The sequence below is a fragment of the Myotis myotis genome, unplaced genomic scaffold (assembly GCF_014108235.1).
Source record: "Myotis myotis isolate mMyoMyo1 unplaced genomic scaffold, mMyoMyo1.p scaffold_m19_p_3, whole genome shotgun sequence".
In the NCBI taxonomy this organism is placed as follows: Eukaryota; Metazoa; Chordata; class Mammalia; order Chiroptera; family Vespertilionidae; genus Myotis; species Myotis myotis.
In genome coordinates, this window is record NW_023416335.1 from 7,008,702 (window position 1) to 7,027,978 (window position 19,277).

At 42.2% G+C, this 19,277-nt stretch overlaps 1 protein-coding gene across 7 annotated transcripts in view; it reads right to left on the reverse strand.

Moving 5' to 3' along the window:
• The window catches only part of SORBS2 (sorbin and SH3 domain containing 2), a 197,640-nt gene that overhangs the window by 155,539 nt on the left and 22,824 nt on the right, over positions 1–19,277 (reverse strand). For 4 of the 7 annotated variants that reach the window (XM_036298344.1, XM_036298345.1, XM_036298343.1 and 1 more), the window contains exon 2: positions 10,209–10,346. The gene's annotated coding sequence lies outside the window, so the exon portion shown is untranslated. Of the gene's footprint in view, positions 1–10,208; positions 10,585–19,277 lie in introns of those variants that run through there. The other 3 variants (XM_036298339.1, XM_036298341.1, XM_036298340.1) reach the window with 3 other exon arrangements.

Consider the following 19,277-nt stretch of genomic DNA (forward strand, 5'->3'; position numbering starts at 1 on the left):
TTAAAAGTAAAGTTGCTCAAACACAAATTAAAATGAAATATATTTTGTGTTGAAGACCAATAGCCATCTTAAAATGTCTTTTTCCCAAAAAGGAAACATTATTCTTTCTACAAAACTTGCCTCTAACTGAATTTTCCATTTCACTCAGATTTTTATTCTTTTACCTGGTTTTTAAGAGTTTTTTTTTTTTTTTTTAATCATAAACTACATCTTCTGTGGTAGTAATATAAAATTTAAAACTTGTTTGTATTTTATTTTGGTTTTATTCTGCCTTGAAAGAAAATAATGTTTGATATAAAAAGTAAATTTTAATGATTTAATTTTGTCAGAAATAGTAATAGTAAACTATTAATTTTTTATTTTAAACACTTTGTAAACAATTGCTTATATGTCATATAGAAACATTTCAAATTATAAAAACATTTTTTAAACAAATTAATAAAATAAAATGATTTATAATTTTATATTTAACTAAGTTAGATAAAAATGTAAAATAACTTATATTTCAAATTATAAAAAGATTTTTATGGTCAACAATTTGAGTTGTTATTTATACGCCACCACTAAGAGGTGATAAAGCTATTTACTTCTTCCCAAAGTTATCATGTTACTGCCCTAAGTCAGGGACAATGACCACTTCCTACTTCAGAATGAGGCCTAGACCTTTGACATTTAACACCCTTCTTGCATTAGCACAAAATTCCCTTCTTTATCCCACCACTCCCCTGTGAATCCTTCAAGCTCACTGTTGTGGTCTATTTATAGATGTGTACTTGAAGGTCAACCAGACTGGGCCATACTTCCCAGCAATTAGCTCTGCTGGGTGTGGTTTCCAATCAAACTTCAAGGGTAGGTGGCCATATTTGTTTTTCATAGTTTCCCATTCTTAACTCTTTTCAACACTCATGGATGTCTTTAACATTAAGAATTTGTCTTAAAAGTTGAGTGCTGCATAGTTTTAAAATATTTAAACAGTCAGTTCAAACAAAAACAAAATTTCTGCATGCTACTTGGAGCTAAATTCAAAACCAACCAAATTTCTTAGGTTTGCAAACTTGAACCAAGTACCACTGAGCTGAATACATGTCAAGAGCAACAGCTCTACTAGAATTAAACCAATTCAAAGTTGTACTTGGACCAGGAAATGCAATACTTAAAGTAATCAAAATATGATGCTTTGAAAACACATCGTACATGTATTTTTCCATTGAACTAAATTCAGTTCCTTTTTTCAGGCCCAATTTTGTCTTTAGGACAAGAGATTAATATTTCTATTCTATCCTTTTTAATATTGAACTGACCTTTCATAAGCGAGTACACTATTTTATTTACGCTGTATCAAGTTACTAACCTCATTCTTTTTACTGTCCTGCATCTTTTGTTTCAATCAGCCAACTCCTAAATTTTGGTTCATTAATTCCATTGGCACATTCCTGTCTTTCTCTGTAATCCTCAGCTCCCTTTTGCTTATGTTTTCCACTTAGTGAAGTATAGAAAATTAAAACTTGCTATGACTAGAAAATATCTCCTTTATTGCTTGGACCAATAGTTTTCTTGTTATGCTTTGGCTATTGTTTCTAAACTGTTTTATACTTTTGTATTTTATAACTGGGTGGAATGGCACACTTTGAAAGATCTGGACAAGAGTGTCAAACTACCATTTGCTATTTACTAGGGAGATAATGTGGATGATGCAGCAATTTATCTGGGTGTCACTGTCCTCACCTGTACAATGGGTATATAATACCTGCATGACCAACCCCATATTAATAGTAATACCACCCTACATTAAAATAGATAATTAAGGAAATCAAAGTAGTTGTTGAATATGACACAGCTATGTATTTGGTGAAACAATAAAAACACAACTTACTATCTCTGATAATACTGAATATTAAATAAAATTACAGGTGCAATTATTTTGCAGGTAGAGTTTTAGTTTCTAGGACAAAGTCTAGTTAGAGGAAGTACCGAATAGTCCTGATGCCTGATGCTCCCTCCACACCAGCTGATCTCCTCTCATTTTTACTATTCTTATCTTTGTCCCTGTCTTTTTAGCTACATCTACTTGAAGGGCTGTCCGGTGTTTCACTTCTAATCATTTTGAATGTTGATCAGCAATAACACTAACATATGTACACAATTATGATAATTTTCTTCTCAATAAATGAATGCCAACCCAATACCCCTTTCCAGGGGCACTCCCATCAGACCTAAGTTTTTGCTATACCAGACTTCTGGATATTCTTTGGGTACTGAGCTGTCTTTTTTTTTTTTTAATATATTTTATTGATTTTTTACAGAGAGGAAGGGAGAGGAATAGAGAGTTAGAAACATCGATGGGGGAGAAACATCGATCAGCTGCCTCTTGCACACCTCCTACTGGGCATGTGCCCGTAACCAAGGTACATGCCCTTGGCCGGAATCGAACCTGGGACCTTTCAGTCTGCAGGCTGACGCTCTATTCACTGAGCCAAACCGGTTAGGGCCTGAGCTGTCTTTTTCCTGAGTCTTTAGTCACAATCACCTTCTTACATTTGAATACCCTCTTATCTGACCCAAAGTCCAATTCAAATACAGTTTTTCTATCTGTGATAACATCTCTGATTTTTAAGCATTATAGATACCTGACTTTCAACCCCAGCTCTGTGGTCTGACAGCACTGCAGACCTCTATATCATCCATCTTCTCCTATCAACTGTTATTATCTGACTGTCTCACCAAACTGTTCATCTGTCTGTGGCACAGTTCTTTGCACAGAGTAAGTGGAAGGCTTGGTAACAGAATCCCATATTCATTTAATAGTCTTGATCGATCAAATTGTAAATAATGCATGATGTCCTTACATTTATTTAAGGAAGAAACATTTGAAGACTTCATTTAAGACCTTTGAGGACCACATCTAAGACTATGAATCTCCTACCAAAATTAACAATGACAAACAGAGATGATCATATTTAATTGAATTTGTTTCGAAAGGATGGACAGGGGAGTATTCAAGGGTCACATGTAGCCTATTAATCTGAAAAAGCAGGAAAGATTATCTTTTTATACATCAAGGTATTTCCAGCTACAAACTGAAAACTCATAAACAAAATGAAAATTTTCTTAAAAAAATAGGTGGCTGATAAGGTCATATTCAGAAATTAAAATGGATGCCCTGGTCTTGGTTTGTAATACCATTCTTCAATAAAAGAAACCAGGGCTTCTTGAAGAGATGATTGATTCTAGGACTGAGGCAGGAAATATACAAAATGAGCCTGGGTATCTTGTGATACCAGGTAAGGAAAAGAAAAACTCACAATGACAGGAATATGTCAAAGGGACATAGGAGCCAAGCAAAAGCTGCCAATAGCCAAAGGTGGAAAAATTTGAGCAACAAAATAAGAAAAGTTGTATTGAATTATAATCTAAAGCATAAAATAAATATCTATGCATTCATTCTGTTATAAGTAAACTAGAGGCCCAATGCACAAAATTCGTGCACAGGGGGTGGGTCCCTCAGCCCAACCTGCACCCTCTCCAATCTGGGAGCCCTCAGGGGAGCCCTCTCCTATCCAGGAGCCCTGATGGCTTAGGCCCACTGCCCATGGTTCTCTGCTCTCTGCAGGGCCTGGCTGCTCCCCGCCTGCTGCCCAGAGGCTCTCTGCAGCCCAGAGTCTCTCCGTGTCCTGCCCTGGCTGCTCTGCACATGCACGCAGACTGCCCAGAGGCACTCCATGGCCAGGGCAGGAAGCATGCTGCCCAGAGGCCCTCCACAGCTGGGGTGGGAGGCTTGCCTCGTTGCCATGGTGATGACGCAAGCGTCCTGCCAGGCTGCTCATGCTGCCCGCTCTCAGCAGCCGCCCCACCCCCCAGGACTGGGGGACTCCAGCAAGGCTGAGGGGACTGGGCACAGCCATCTTGTGGCTATGGTCGCAGCCATCTTTGTGATGGAATGATGGTTAATTTGCATATTACCCTTTCATTAGATAGGATGATTGAACTTAAGTAAATTGGGAAGACAAATCTCCCACACAGAAAAATTTCAAATAATTTATGTAGATGCTCTACCAGGGGGAGGAGCATAATTCTACTCTGTCAGTGTGGGCTGCACAAAGTTACTTCTCAAAGAGTGCAGTTTGGAAAAGGGGAGAAAGAGAAACATTCCAGTGGATAAACATGACCAATGTTCCCTCAGACAGGTAATCAAGGTCAGCATCTACAGTGCTACCTCATGTTGATGGTATGTATCCTTGATGTGAGATACTGAGAATGTCGTCCTCCCCAAGACCCATAACCCTGCTCTAATCATGAGAAAACAGACAAATTCTAATACAAAGATGTTCTATGAAATACCTGACCAGTACTCCTAAAAACTATCAAGGCCAACAAAAACAAGGAAAGGCTGATAAACTGTCATGGCCAAGAGGAGTCTAAGAAAACATGATGACTAAATGTAATACAGTGTCCTTTTAAAAAAAAAAAAATTATTGATGAGAAGAGAGAGAGAGAGAGAGAGAGAGAGAGAGAGAGAGAGAGAATGATTTGTTGTTCCACTTATTTATACATTCATTGGTTGATTCTTTCCTTTTTTTGGTAATCCTCACCCAAGGATATTTTTCCCATTGATTTTGTAGAGAGAGTAGAGGGAAAGAGGAAGGGGGGGGGGGAGGAGAGAGAGAAACATCGATGTGAGAGAGACACATCGATTGGTTGCCTCCCACACATGCTCCAACCAGAGCCAGGCATCGAACCTGCAACCCAGGTACATGCCCTTGACTGGGAATCAAACAGGCTGAGGCTCTATGCACTGAGCAATGCCAGCCAGGGCTATATTCTGGTGTTCTGGATAGGATCTTGGAACAGAAGAAAGATATTAGGCAAAAACTGACCTAAAGGGCTGCCCTCATGCCCATTTTATTTTTATTCTGATATGAATTATTCAACAGTTACTAAACACAAACTCTATCTGTGAGACACAAGAGAATGTTCTTCTAACTCAGGGGCCCATGGGCGAACTTTGCCATGTGTGTGAAACTGGCAGCCCACAGAGCTAGAGACCTTGGGCTTTTTCCTCCTCCAACAATTCAAGGATGGTGAAGTCTGCAGGGGAAGACTGTGTTCTCGCCAGAATAAGAGAAGCAGAGCCCTGGCTGGTGTGGCTGTTTGTGGGTGTCCTCCCTTGCACTGAGAAGTTGCCGTTCAATTCCTGGTCAGGGCACATGCCTGGGTTGCAATGTTTCTCTCCCCCTCTCCCTTCCTCCCTTCCTCTCTCTCTAAAAATCAATAAAAAATCTTTATTTAAAAAAAGAGAGAGAAGTGGAAATAACAGAAAAGAGGGATAATAATGCCATGAGAAAAAAAGAAAGTTAGAGCAAGAGCTGCAGGGAGGCCTCAGCCCAAGGACAGAGGTAAGAGGAGTTGCCTTCTTCGTTCTCTACTTTAACTCAAGCCCCAGTGGGCTGCACTGTCCCCTGGGGATCAGAGTGGTTCAGAGGGTCACCAGGGTCTCCTACTCCATGATGAAGCTCAGGATGAGAGAGGCTTTAAGGGGACCTGTGTCCTGACAACACTGTCTACGTATAAACCTACAAGAAATGCCCACATCTTTTTGACGGTCCACCTTGGGTAGCTGAGAGAATGCTTTGGGATCCTTGAGGTGTTTTGGCACTGTAATGATGAAAGCATTATTTCAGAGAAAATGATAACATCCAAGTAACACATAAAAGTTTGGGTGGAGAATGATGACTTTCCTGGAAACGACTGTTTATCTGTCTCAGGCAAATAATCTTCTTTGGTCTATCAGGGGAGGACTTTGTTTTGTGACATCATGGTCTGATCAGACAGAAACTAATTTTTTTTTCTTTTAGGAACACAAATGCCATGCATCTTTACATTTAAGTTTTAATAATATATCCTTGTGGTTTGGCTTAGTGGATAGAGCGTCAGCCTGCGGACTGAAGAGTTCTGGGGTCGATCCCAGTGAAGGGCACATGCCCGGGTTGCAGGCTCGATCCCCAGTGGGGGCCGTGCAGGAGGCAACTGATCCATGATTCTCTCCCATCATTGATGTTTCTATCTCCCTCTCTCTTCCTCTCTGAAATCAATAAAAATATATTTAAAAAAATATATATCCTTGTGGAATGGTTAAGTGTTACATGGACTCCATTTTCTGACAGTAAATTAAGCACAAGAGAAGATGCGTCAGAGGCTGATTTTTGCATTCTCAAATGACCAGTGTGGTCATTCTTGAACAAAGATCACATTTTGATTTAAAGCAAGTTTGCATATGCACAAGTTTGGTGTTTATTTGCCACCTGGAATTTTACCCTTTCTCCTTTCCAACCAACCAGGGCGATGGTTGTTTTCAAAATGTTGAGCTCCTTCCACCTTTATGTGTTTAGTGAACCCCCTTGCAAGATGGTCCTGATTGTTTTCTCCTGTTTCTCTCTAGCACCTCTATTTGAGCATCTTCCTCTCCTCTACTCATTGCACTAGTTTGGGGATATAAAAATCAGATATGTTGGTAAATGCTACGCAATGAATAGTGGAGTCAGTGTTAAAGTGCAGCTCCTACATGGAAGACCCGCGAGTTTTGTTACTGTGAGCTTTTCAAAAGCTTTACGTAGTATGGGATCAATGACAGTCATTTTGCAAATCACCTGCTAAAATGCAAACTGCATCTTTAATAGTCTAGTTTATGAAACAAATATCTGACTACAAAATTTTCAAAATGAAATTTCATAATTTAATTTTGTAATAAATAACTATCTCTAAATCTCACTAAATTCAGTCCAACTAAATCTTTAGCGAGGTCACAAATTTATTTTTATGAAAATTCTTCAAATGAGTTCAGAAACCCTCCGACTAATAACATGACACATCAACTCATGATTTCCTGGGCTTCGCATCTCTAATGGGCATAGACACCGTGATCTTTCTGAGACTGGCTCTTGCAGCTTCATTTACAACTGCATGGGTCTCCCAATAGGTCATATTTTCATGGGAGGTTATTTGTCATTTCTGGAATCCTAATGATCAGAATGTAATCTTTGCTGTCCTCAATAAAAAAAAAATACCCCCAAAAATGCAACATTCAGCCAACACAAATTTAGATGATCAACAGAAGAAAGGAATGCTTTTGGATCCTGGGCCTGATTATTTTTGTTTTAGACATGACAGATTTGCTGAACATAGTTTACAAATCGCCTTTCCTCTCCACCGCCTCTACCTCCACCAGCACACACACACCTTCACAACCTCGCCCTGTCTGACCATTCAAATACACACATCAGCTCCAAGTCACCACCCCTTTCTGATGGAAATTGACTCTGCTGAGTACCCCTTTAGTCTCAGTCTACATTACAAATAATAGTACTGAAGTTTTCAAGGCTTACTATGTTCCCTAGGAGTATATCACTTGAGCAGGCGAAAAAAAAAATTAGTTGGAAGTTTATTATTTTTTTCCACCAATATATTTGACACCACCTTTGGAGCGCGAACAAAAAGCATACTGTCAAGCAGACGGGCCAGGACAAAATGTTACTGTTTGTTCCGCATGGGCACAGAGGTATATTTAAGCAAAGAAAGACATTCCAGGACTCTCCGGGGACTTCCTTCAGCTGAATTATACCAACATGTTCACACCACTGTGGTTCAGGCTGTGCAGGAATTTAAAATGCAGACTCGGAGTTGCCAATGCTTAAATACCACAGCTATAAAAACTCATATTAGGACTGAACCTGGCTTTCAAATGTCATAAAACAAATGGGAGTTTCTTGGGGGGAGAAAAAACGTGTGTACCCATGCAGTGCCGCGGGAGGCATGAAAATAAGGGACGGCCTTGCTTGACAGGTTCTACACTCGGACAGGGAAGTCTCCAGGTCCCTAGAAGTCACCTGGCTTAGGATTAGGTTTCAAATCCAGCCTCGCTGACATTCACGAAACTTTGGGCAAAACATGGGCCAAGTTTCGAGCAAGGCCGGGTAGAATCCTTTCATGTAGAAGCTGCGTGAAACTCGGGGTGGCTTTGGCGAGCTTTCACCTGGAGTTTCACGTTCAAACAATCCAGTTTCAGAGGAAAATGAAGGGGTGAAGAGACACAAAGGAACAAAACAACAGCAGCAGCACAGGGAACAATGGCTTGACCACTGAGAATGGAATGGCCGTCTGACACCTTCCTGGCCCATGTCGTCCTGGTGCCATTGGACCCTGCACCTGAACCTGTGTTGCCTGTGACAGGACATTTGCACTCAGCGATGCCACATCAGAGCTCCCTAGCACTAAGGGGAAGGGGGGGCGGCATACTAGCCCCCCAAAGGCAGGGAAGTACACGCTTAAAATAACTGGAGGATTTAAAATTTTGACGCATCACAGAAATGTGATCATTAGTATGCTCCTTAGAAGGCAGATTTGAAGTGGGGGGTGAGGGGTTAGCAATTAAATGTCCAGATGTTGGAAATAAAAACTGGACTGAACATCTCTGAGTTTTCTTACTGTTAGTCCACATTCTAGAGACTCTATTTCACCTGATCCCCAGGTACCGCTCCCATAGCCTTCTCCCCAGCTCCTCCCCTCTGAAACCCTGTCCTGTGGCCACTGGCTCCCTTCCCTCCCAGCAAGGTGCAGAGTGCGGGGAGCCCGCTGTGCCAGCTCCCAGGAGCCCCAGTCCTGGCCGGGGACTTCAACAGCCCCGGGACGGCATTGGGCTCCTTCTAGCCCTAACCTTCAACAGAACAGATGGGGACAGTTTGCCAGCAAAGTCAGACTGAGTATCAGGCTGAGGACTTTGAAAATTCCCTCTCTCTGCTTTGAGGGAGGGGGCGAGGGGAGGGAAGAAAAGGGTAAGGAACAAGTGTAATACACACACGAACTTTCTTTAAAGAAAACACTTAAAAGTTGATTGAATGGCTAGGAAGTGCTACATGGCCTATTTTGGGAAATACATTTTTTTCATTCCTTATCCCTCATTCAGCAGAAGTTTCACTGGCATAACAGGCTTTTGGCTACCCAGGGGTTCCCCCCCCCCCCAGTTTTCCTTTTTAAAAATTCCCCCTTCTTTCTTTCTTTTTAATTTTTTTTTAAGTTACCCAGAAGATCACCCTATGTTTAACATGCATGCTTTCTTTTGACATGTGATCTGCGATATCAATAGACTGTTTTGGAAACGAGAATCAGTAAATACCAAGGATATCTGTGTTCATGCTAAAAGGCAACAGTTAGGCCTCGAGACACGTGGTGATTTTGAGGCAGCGGGCGATCGAGGGTTTGGGGGGTGGGGTGGGGGGCTGACAGAGCCGGGCTCTGCACTGTCCTTTGCTGCCGGCAGGGGGGCAGGGGGCAGGGGGCCAGGGGGGCAGGATTCCTCCCAGTCTCAGTGGTGGGAGAGCCTGGCCCGGGAGACACAGTCTTTTCCTTGCAGGTAGGGGTCTCCAGGCAAGTAAAACCCAAGACGTAGCAGAGGGAGAACCAAAGCCCAAGAGATCACCTCAAGGAAGTGATTTCGAAGCACGGAACAAAAAGACTTTTCACCGACCGCAGTCAATACCCACAATCAAAGCGAACGCCGTGTTTGAAGTTAAAGTCCACAGATCAAAGTACTTGGCAGGACGGTGAGCGCGCGCGCGCGGAGGGGTGGCGGGCAGGCGCGGGGAGCTCTCCAGAAAATGAGATCGTCACGTGCGAGAAACCTGCCGGCAAGACTTCCAGCCGCGGAGGGAGTCCTCCGGGCCCCGCGGGTCAGCCAGCCGCGCCAGGAAGACACAAACAGCAAACCGCCCAGCCAACCGCCCCACGGCCAGCTAGGAGCGCGCGCAGGGCGATCGCCCGGAGAACCGCAGAAAAGAGAGCTTGCTCCCTGTCCCTCAGGAACGATTACTCATAGATTTTCTTTATTCGGGCGGTTGCATCTTTTTCCTTAAAAAACAAACAAACCGACACTGTGGTGCCTGCCAGGGGGGCTGCTGCGAGGGGTCAGGGCGGGGAGGTCTGGGCAGCGCAGGCACAGGCGGGGGACAGAGAGCGTGAAGCAAAGTTTAAAATCGCTTCCCCCTCACCCCCCCCCAAACCCCCAGGCACAGAGGCTCCTGCTGTAACGGGGGACACCCTGTTTACCTGGAGACCGTTCGCAGCCCCCCGCTTATTTCCACTCTCAATCATTTGTTTGAAAGCATTCACCAGAAAGGTCCGAGGAACCAATGAAATCCTTGTAGAATAAAACCCCTTACCTCGGGCAGCCGGGCTCCCGGTCGCTCTGCGCAGAGGAAGTAGGAGTCAGTGGCCTTTACATGTAGAGATTGTTTATTTAGCCCTTTTCAGAAGGTCTTGAACTCCAGAGATTTCAGATTAAGTCCCAATCCAAGTGTCTGAAGGGGGGAAGAAGGCCAGAGAGAAGGCACATAAGGGAGCGAAAGGATCGCAGCTGCTGGGTGGTGCTACCGTTCTGAGCGCCTTTGAGCTATTTTCAGCATTAGCAGCAGCCGCGGTGGACTCGCGAAGGGAAGAAAAAATCTAGTCGGGATCGCCACACCCCCCATCCCCTACCCGGGAGGGGGTGGGGGAGGACACCAACCAGGAAACCCACAACAACGTGGTTTACGGTGCAAATATTCATTTAAATGTTGGGGAAAACTGCCCAGCGCTCTTGAAAACAAACAAATAAAAACCTTGACTGGAATCTTAAAGAAACAGAGTGCCTAGCCATAATCCCCAAGTTTTGTTGTTTTTTTCCCCCCCAAAATGATCTGCCAGATTCTTTGAAAATAAGATTTCTGTTCAGCACACTTCCCTCTGTTCCTTATGGAGAGGGAAGGCTTTCAATCTGATATTTTCTTGCTCATTTACATATGGGTCTTAAAAACAAATGTTCCATCTCTGTGGTAGGTATACCTGTGGTCAGCCGAACTTTCTTCAGATGGAAGGCAAATGGTTTGTTTCTAGCACGCACCCACATTTCCAGTTTCATCAAGGATGCTATTTTTGAAAGCTACTTGGTTAAGCTGTTGACGTTTCTTATCTGTTGGCAGCGACTGGGGACCATTCAGTGACATGATGCAGACAGACACCAATTCCCCCTGCTCTCCCCACGAAGGCCAACGGAGACATAATCCAGATTGAGTCACCAACAATGGCCAGCAAACTAGGGCCTTTATTTTGTTTCTAGACTTATAAATTAAGATCTAGAAGTTGTATTCATGCGTGCATGCATACATGCATTCATTCTGCAAATATTTGTGAGAAGTACTCTTTAACCTACTATATGCCAGGCACTTCAAGAATAGAGTGGGCAAAATATATAGGGTCTTTGCTTCCAATGGTTTACAGCACACAGATGCAGCAAGAATAAAGATAGAATTGGTTCACAGTTTCTTTCTTCTTCTTCTTCTTTTTTTTTTTTTTCACACTATGAGGCTATTCAAGCCATAGCCATTGGAGATGAGATCTCTTTATAGTATGACTGAAGGGAAATGCTATACATCATCAGACCAACTCCTGGTTTCCATTGCTTCATTCTGCCTTTTACACCCCTAAGAAGAAGGAAAGTTAGTTGCTTCCTACAAAGGAAACACTGAGGTATTTTTATAAAAACCTTTATTCTGGGTGGATGAAACCCTGAGTCCTTTCAACTCCCCAGTCCCCATAACGAAGACAATGCTTAGCAGTCAATGAGTTCTGTGGAGAGATGAAAGATTCTATGACCTTAGGCCAGTATTAAAACCACCAGGAGATAGTTTATAATTAATAGGATGAAGGTTGGTTACTAGACACTCAGATCAAATCCAATTCTTTCCTTGCAATTAAAGAGAGACACTGAAAGTGATTATAGAAAATACTGAGGATGATGCATGCTATGTTAAAAAGAAGATATGACTGCTATTTCAAGTACTATGGTAAAATAGGAAATCCTTCAACATAATACACATATTAAAGGTATGCAGATATTTAAATATAAAAAATGACAATTTAAGTTTGAAATATCTAATCAAATTTTAAAATAAGATTAACTTTATTTAAAAATGTATATAGCAGAGTTTTTAAAAATCTCTGTAGAATAATGCATTTTTTCCCATTCATTTATTTTAAATGGTCATAGGTTAATATGTCTTAGTTATCTGTCAGTTTGAAATAGGATATTTACATTACTTGGTCAAAATGATAAATGGTAATTCTGACAAAAAAAAATGGAAGCCTAGCCTCAGACAGAAAATTTTAAATTGTTTTTACTTTTTCCTCCTAATAGTAGTTTATAATAAAAAGAAAATGCATTTAAATATCAGCCTTCCTTGAAAAAAATGGAAGTTACGGGAGCTAATAAAGATGAACTATTTGACTAGCAAATCAGCTGTTATTTTTAAATTCCAAATTGCCTGTTTCCCACAGCAATACATTGCCTCGCATTTAACTACCATCTTACGGAGATGTGTTCTGAGAAACGCTTCTTTAGGTGCTTTCGTTCTTGTTCCCCCATCACAGAGAGCACTTAACACAAACCTAGATGGAACAGAGTCCTAATCACCTAGGCTGTTTGCTCCCAGGCTACGAACCTGTACAACAGGTTATTGTGCAAAACAAATTGAGATGATATCAATCACCAGAAAAAAATGATGCTATCAAGAGATGCGGTAAACACAGGAGCTGTATGAGGCTGCTGCCTGTGTAACATGCCACACCGTTTGACGGTGTTAAAGAAAATCCACAGGCCCTGAAACGGCATCACTGCCGATAAAAGCCCATGATAACAAACCTAGATTAATACCTGATCTAATTGCAATTTCAACCTCTTCCAGAAAAGGAATCTTAATCAACTGGTCTGTAATTTTCTGGTCACGCCCCAGGAAGGTTACCTGTCACTGTGGTCCCTCTCCATCCCTCAGGGAAAGAAGAGGCAACCTGCATGATAAAAAACCCTTCCCCTCTGCCCCCCCAAAGAAAGGTGTCCTGGCCCCAAAACAATCATTTCTTTTTTCAATAGCTCCCTTGCCCCACCCTCTTCTTATAAAAACCTTCCATTGTGCACAACCCCTTACAGCCCCCTTTGTAGTTGCTAGGTGGGATGCTGCCCGTTTTGTGTATAAGTAGAAAAAGTACACTCTAAAACAACGATGAAAGTATAGTATAGTAAACACATAAACCAGTAACATAGTCGTTCATTATTATCATCAAATATCATGTACTGTACGTGACTGTATGAGCTAAGCTTTTATATAACTGGCAGGGTGGGAGGTTTGTTCTCACCAGCATCACCACAAACACATTGGCGTGGGGCTATGACGCTACGAGGGCTGTGACATCACTAGGCGATAGGAAATTTTCAGCTACATTGTCATCTTATGGGACAACCATTGTATATGAGGTCCATCGTTGATCTACATGTCATTATGCGGTGCATGATTTTATTGTTGGAGTCATTTTGTATTAGAGTCTGCACCTAATGAACAGATTATGACCCTGCTAGCTGCTTCCATTTAGGACACATCTTATCCTGCCACGGGACTCACCAAAGGTCTCCTTTGTTCCCCAAGGTCCCATTGACCAACCAGCCTGTCCATAGCACTTCTCACCACATTTGATGTCACAGTAAAGTGCATGTTGGACCTTACACATATTTTAAAAGGTTAGAGGATAATAAATTTGGACTTTTCTACTTATGCACCTACTATGCCTTTTATAAGCTATTGATGTCTTAACAGTTGTACTAATTATAGTCATCTTAATGCTTCGATTTGTATTCTTTAACCTTCTTTTTTTTTTTAACAAATAAGTAGATTTAAAATAATTGGGAAATGCTTCTATTAAAGTGGGCTTCTTATATTGGTGAAACACCACATAGGGTTTGGGCACCACCCCTCCTCTGTGTACCGTGGGGATAATAACTGCACCAATCCCCAGAGTTGTGGTAGTGTTTATGTAAATAATGCACGTAAGATGCTTGGCTAAGTAATGGCTGATACATAGCAGGCATTCAATCAAAGTTCATGCTGTTATCATTAAAAGTGTAGGAGTTGGCTGTCCAATATGGTGGATTCATGTGGCAATTGATCATTTAGCATGTGGCCAATAAGAACCGAGATAGCATTTAAGAGTAAAAAACACACTGGACTGCGAAGACTTACTATGGAAAAAGTAAGTATACTACCAAATTAATTTTTATATTGGTATATGTTGAAATGATGATAATATTTCAGACACGTAGGGTTAAAAAAGTTTTGTTATAATTCATTTTACCTGGTTTTTTTTTCCTTTTAAAAACTGACAACTAGAAATTTTACATAATATATGTGGCTTGCATGAATGTCTATTGGGAAGTGCCATCTAGGCCAGTCGGACTCAAACTGTCAATACTTAGGTTGCTGGGCCCCACCCCCACTTTCTGACTTAGTAAGTTTGGGGAGGGTCCTGGAATTTTGCATCTCTAACAAGTCCCCAGGTGGTTCTTGGCCACACTTTGAGAACCACTGAGCCTTACCGTAAAGAGTGGCCTATGGATCAACATCAAAGACATCACTTGGGAACTTGCTCAGAAGTTGAAACTCTCAGGCCCTACCCATACTGACTGAACCAGCAAGTACATTTTAACAGCATCCCCAAATTGTGTGTATGCACACTGAAATTTGTGAGAAATTGATATAAAGTAGTGTCTGTCCTCCCTGGGTACAAATGAGACTTATCTGGAGAATTCTTTTAAATACCAGTATCCTGGACATAACTCTGGAAAGTTTGTTTTAAGTAATCTAGATGAAATTCAGGCATCTGCATATCTAAAATCTCATGGGGTAAAAGCAAGCACTGAGAGTTTGATGGGCAGTGGGGCCCATCAGACCACACACACAGGGGCCAGAATCTAGAAACCAGACAGGTTCCTCCTAGGGATGGGCAGTTGCTTGGGAGGTTGTCCAGTGCTAGGTGGAGACAGTGGAAACTGACAGCAAGGGGTATAGCCACCAGCAGGAGGGACCCGGGAAGAAGCGACCTATACTTCCTCAGGTCTGACAGAGGACCCTAGCTGCTCAAGAGTGAAGAAAGCAGCGCATGGCCGTGGTCTCAGAGGAACCAGAACACTACGCAAGTCATCTGGGTGGAGATGCAGGCTCTGAACAATAAGAACTTGGGCACAAGAACGCCGGTGCCAGTCATGAGTGGGACTGGCCACCGTGTTGACTGTGTTTAACCTCTCCAGGACTGGATCAGGTTCAGAGGCTGGAACCATCTTTCAGGGGTGAGGAAGGGAAGAAATGGACAGCAGTGTTGAAAGTCAGTTTGGTTCTACATTTCCTTCTCTCCCTCTATAGCACACAATAAAAATGGAGATTGTTCTTGGCCAAGTATTGGTTGAATTAAAACCATGTATGCTGAGGCAGAGCTGACATAGACCAAGACCACACTGTCCCAGGGGGCATGTATATCTCAGGAGAGGGCCTTGTAAACTCCACTCTCCAACTGTTCAAACGGTGAGGAAGATGGGTATTGTAGTGTGACAGACCTGGTTCTCCGGCACACCTTGTCCTTCCCTTAGACAAGTGTGCCCACTATTTTGAATGATGCCTCACTTTTTCAGGTGGTTGCCAGAGTTTTGTGTGCTCCGGTGACTCCAAAATAAATAAATAAATAAAACCATCATTGTGGGAGAGAAAATTAAACCATCATTGTGGGAGAGAAAGTCGCCCACATTGGTAACATTTAAAATTCCCGATTCTGCATGCAGAGACAGTTTTCTTCTCACTTAATTGGCTGATTGTTTCAGAAAACTTTTAAGAACTGCATAATGCTTAAGAACAGAGAGTCTGGGTTTGAATCCTGGTCTTGCTGCTTTTGTGTAACGTTGGACCAGTGATTTCACCTCCTTGTGCCTCAGTTTCCTTCTCTATCAAGGACCTATCTCATTGGGTTATTGTGAGGATTAAAATAGGGATTTTAAAGAAATGTAGAAAAGCCTGGCATGTTGTAAATGTTACTGTTGGTTAAATAGTGAAAATGTAGAATAACTATGCATATATGTTCCATATATGTTTCCATATGTGGCCAAAGATAGTTGTTTTTTCAAACACCATGACAATTTCCAGGGATTTTGATGTACGTGGCTTGTTGACCACATGCATTCTGAGAGCCCTTTGACAGTTGTTTAAAATTTTTTCCCAAGAGAACTCAGAATTCTCAATTGATTCCTCATCGCTTCCTATTATTTGAGAGGATCTCAGGAGGAAGGAAGTGCATGCAGTTTTCCCATGAATATTGTTTTCTAGGTTATGTTTCCCCCTGAAGTCCTTTGAAAAGTGCGCTGCACTATAAATGTCTGAAGGCTTCCGTGGCCTACGCCGGTTTAGCAGCATTGTCTACTATTCCAGGAGAACAATGTGTCATTCTCTTACACATTTTAGTGCTTAGGGAGAGGCAGCAAGACCGCCTGAAACACTGGCATGAGTTTCAAAGTCGTATTGAAAAGGCAGTCAGATTCTTGACTAGAGCCCCCAGAAATCAGATCATGCTGATAAAGGAACTGGTGGGCCCTGACATCAGGCATGGTGGGTGCAAACTGAAGGCTTTTAGCGGTTCTCAACCTGTGGGTCGAGACCCCTTTGGGGGTCGAGCGACCCCTTCACAGGGGTCGCCTAAGACCATCGGAAAACACATATATAACTACATATTGTTTTTGTGATGAATCACTATACTTTAATTATGTTCAATTTGTAACAATGAAATTGGGGGTCACCACAACATGAGGAACTGTATAAAAGGGTCGTGGCATTAGGAAGGTTGAGAACCACTGCCTTAGACGAAGTGTAATAACATCTTTTGCACTTGTCTGTGTCAACCACACGAAACAAAGCGAAGCGTATGCAACAAAAATGATGACGCTTGGCAGCCTCGTGCACTTACTGTTGGCCAGGCCATCTAGGGACCTCAGTCCCCAGAGAGTTCAGCGATGAATAAACGCACTTGAGTGGGGATTTCAGACCAGTCACGTGGGTCTCTATGCTTGTGCCCTGAGGCACAGGTGGAGGAATCTAAATAAACTGATAAACAAAATAGATCCAGAGACATAGAAGCATGGAAAAGACTGAGGAGTCTCAGTGGAAAGGGGTGAGGTGTGGGGAGGGGGAGAGATTAACCTAACAGGGGAATTTATATGCATATATGCATAGCCCAAGGACACAGACAATAGTGTGGTGAAGATCTGGGTGGAGGGGTGGAGGGGGGTCAATGGGAAAAAACACACAAAGGCGACATCTGTAATGCTTTCAACAATGAGCATAAATTTTTTAAAAATAAAAATAAAGTCTATGCCTTTGCTTGGACTTATGTAAATTACATTGGGCACCCGTTCCCCCCCACCCCCGCCCCCAATCTACATCTGGAGGTGTGATTACTTGAAAGCTGTAAAATCGTCTGTAATTCCTACTACCTATTACTGCTGTGAGGCAGATGTGTTTTAGGTGATTTGCCATCCATGTGCCATTCGGCACTGAACTTCATCAAATAAGGTGATAATCTTCATGAATGTAAAAGAACTAGTATCAAGTGCAAGAGATTATATAGAAATACCCTTTGTTAAAACTCACTTTTCTAGTTAAAACATGTTTTTAGCTGTACTATCTGACTCCCATATGGATTAAAAAGTGCCTCTGCTGTTTTACATAACCATGACTTAGCTTTTCTTGATATTTATATTCCATGAAATTTGAGCATATGCAACAGTTGCTAGATATGGTCTAAAAATCTTTAAGATAAGTGTGCTAAAAGTGGCTCCACATGATCTGGTCTCTTCTGGCATCTCCACCCACTCTCCCCTCCCCACCCCCCTGCCTCTCTTTTAGCTCCAGTTCTTCTAGCTGCTCTGCTCTCCTCTCAGTGCCTGGGATAGGCCACACTCAGGGCCGTTTTGTGTGCTGTTCCCTGTCGCTGGAACGCCTTTCCTGCTCAGCAGTTCATGCCCAAGGACACTTGAGCCCTCAACTGAAGTGTCCTTTCCTCAGGAAGGGCTTCTCTGATCCAGCCAAGGTCAAGGTTTTTGTGGGGTGTTTTTTACCTTGAAGAATCATATTCTTCATTCCCTTGGGGGTCATTTATGCATACAAGTTCTTTGGTTGATCTCTTCCCACTCACCCACCCTTCCTCGCCTTCCCTCTGAGATTTGACAGTCCATGATTCTATGTCTCTGGTATCTATTTTGTTCATCAGTTTATTTTGTTCATTAGATTCCACATATGAGTGAGATCATGTGATACTTATCTTTCTGTGACTGGCTTTTTTCGCTTATCATAATACTCAGCATCATTTTTGATGGAAGGTTCTCAGTGATATGTTTTATTTTACAGTCAAGTCACTATTTCCATACTTATTACTCTTTAAAATAAATAATTAAGCATATAACAGTTGGGGCAGACAGTGCTGTCTACCTATTAAGGATCCATTTTCGCTTTGATCTTTACTCCAGACTCCTGACAATATGCCTATTTGGAAACTTATCTTCCAAAATTCTCTTGCAGTTTGTGCTGGCTAATGCGAGACACTTCACATATGCAGTAACAACTCAGAGCCTGCTTCACCCTTTCACCTAGTGGATGGAGATGCAGATGCATTCTGGGAGGCACATGCTAAGGGAGGGATGGCAGAGCTGAACACATTCTGTGATTCTTGGTGTTTGGGGCAAACCAACCCCTTCCCTGGTTAAATGGCTTTCTTGAAGTAACCTGTTTGTTGAAGCTGGAAACATACCAGACACAATCATCTAAGAACAATTTTGTCACGTTGTGCTGTCTGAAAGACAGTCGTAGACCAGTAGGCCTGCCATTAAGATATCGTGGAGCTCTAGCTGGTTTGGCTCAGTGAATAGAGCGTCGGCTTGTGGACTGAAGGGTCCCAGGTTCGAATCCAGTCAAGGGCATATGCCCAGGGTGCGGGCTCAATCCCCAGTAGGGGGCGTGCAGGAGCAGCTGATCAATGATTCTCTCTCATCATTGATGTTTCTATCTCTCTCTCCTTCTCCCTTCCTCTTGAAATCAATAAAAAAAAATAAAAATAAAAAGTTATCGTGGAATAGATAGTTTCAGAAGTTTTGAAAGATCTTCTGGACATGAACTACTAGCCCTTCCCACAGTTGCCCATTATCATTTCCTAGTGGAGTGAAAACTGCCGTGAAAGACAGCCATTCTGTTGGAAGCCCCAGGAGCTGAATCATTTGAATAGTTTGGGCTCTAAATATAGTCAAGTAGTTGGCTCCTTTTCCCTAAAACTAACATTTAATGATCGGTGATATCAAGAGAAATAAAAACACAGTAATAATGTACAGGAAATACAAA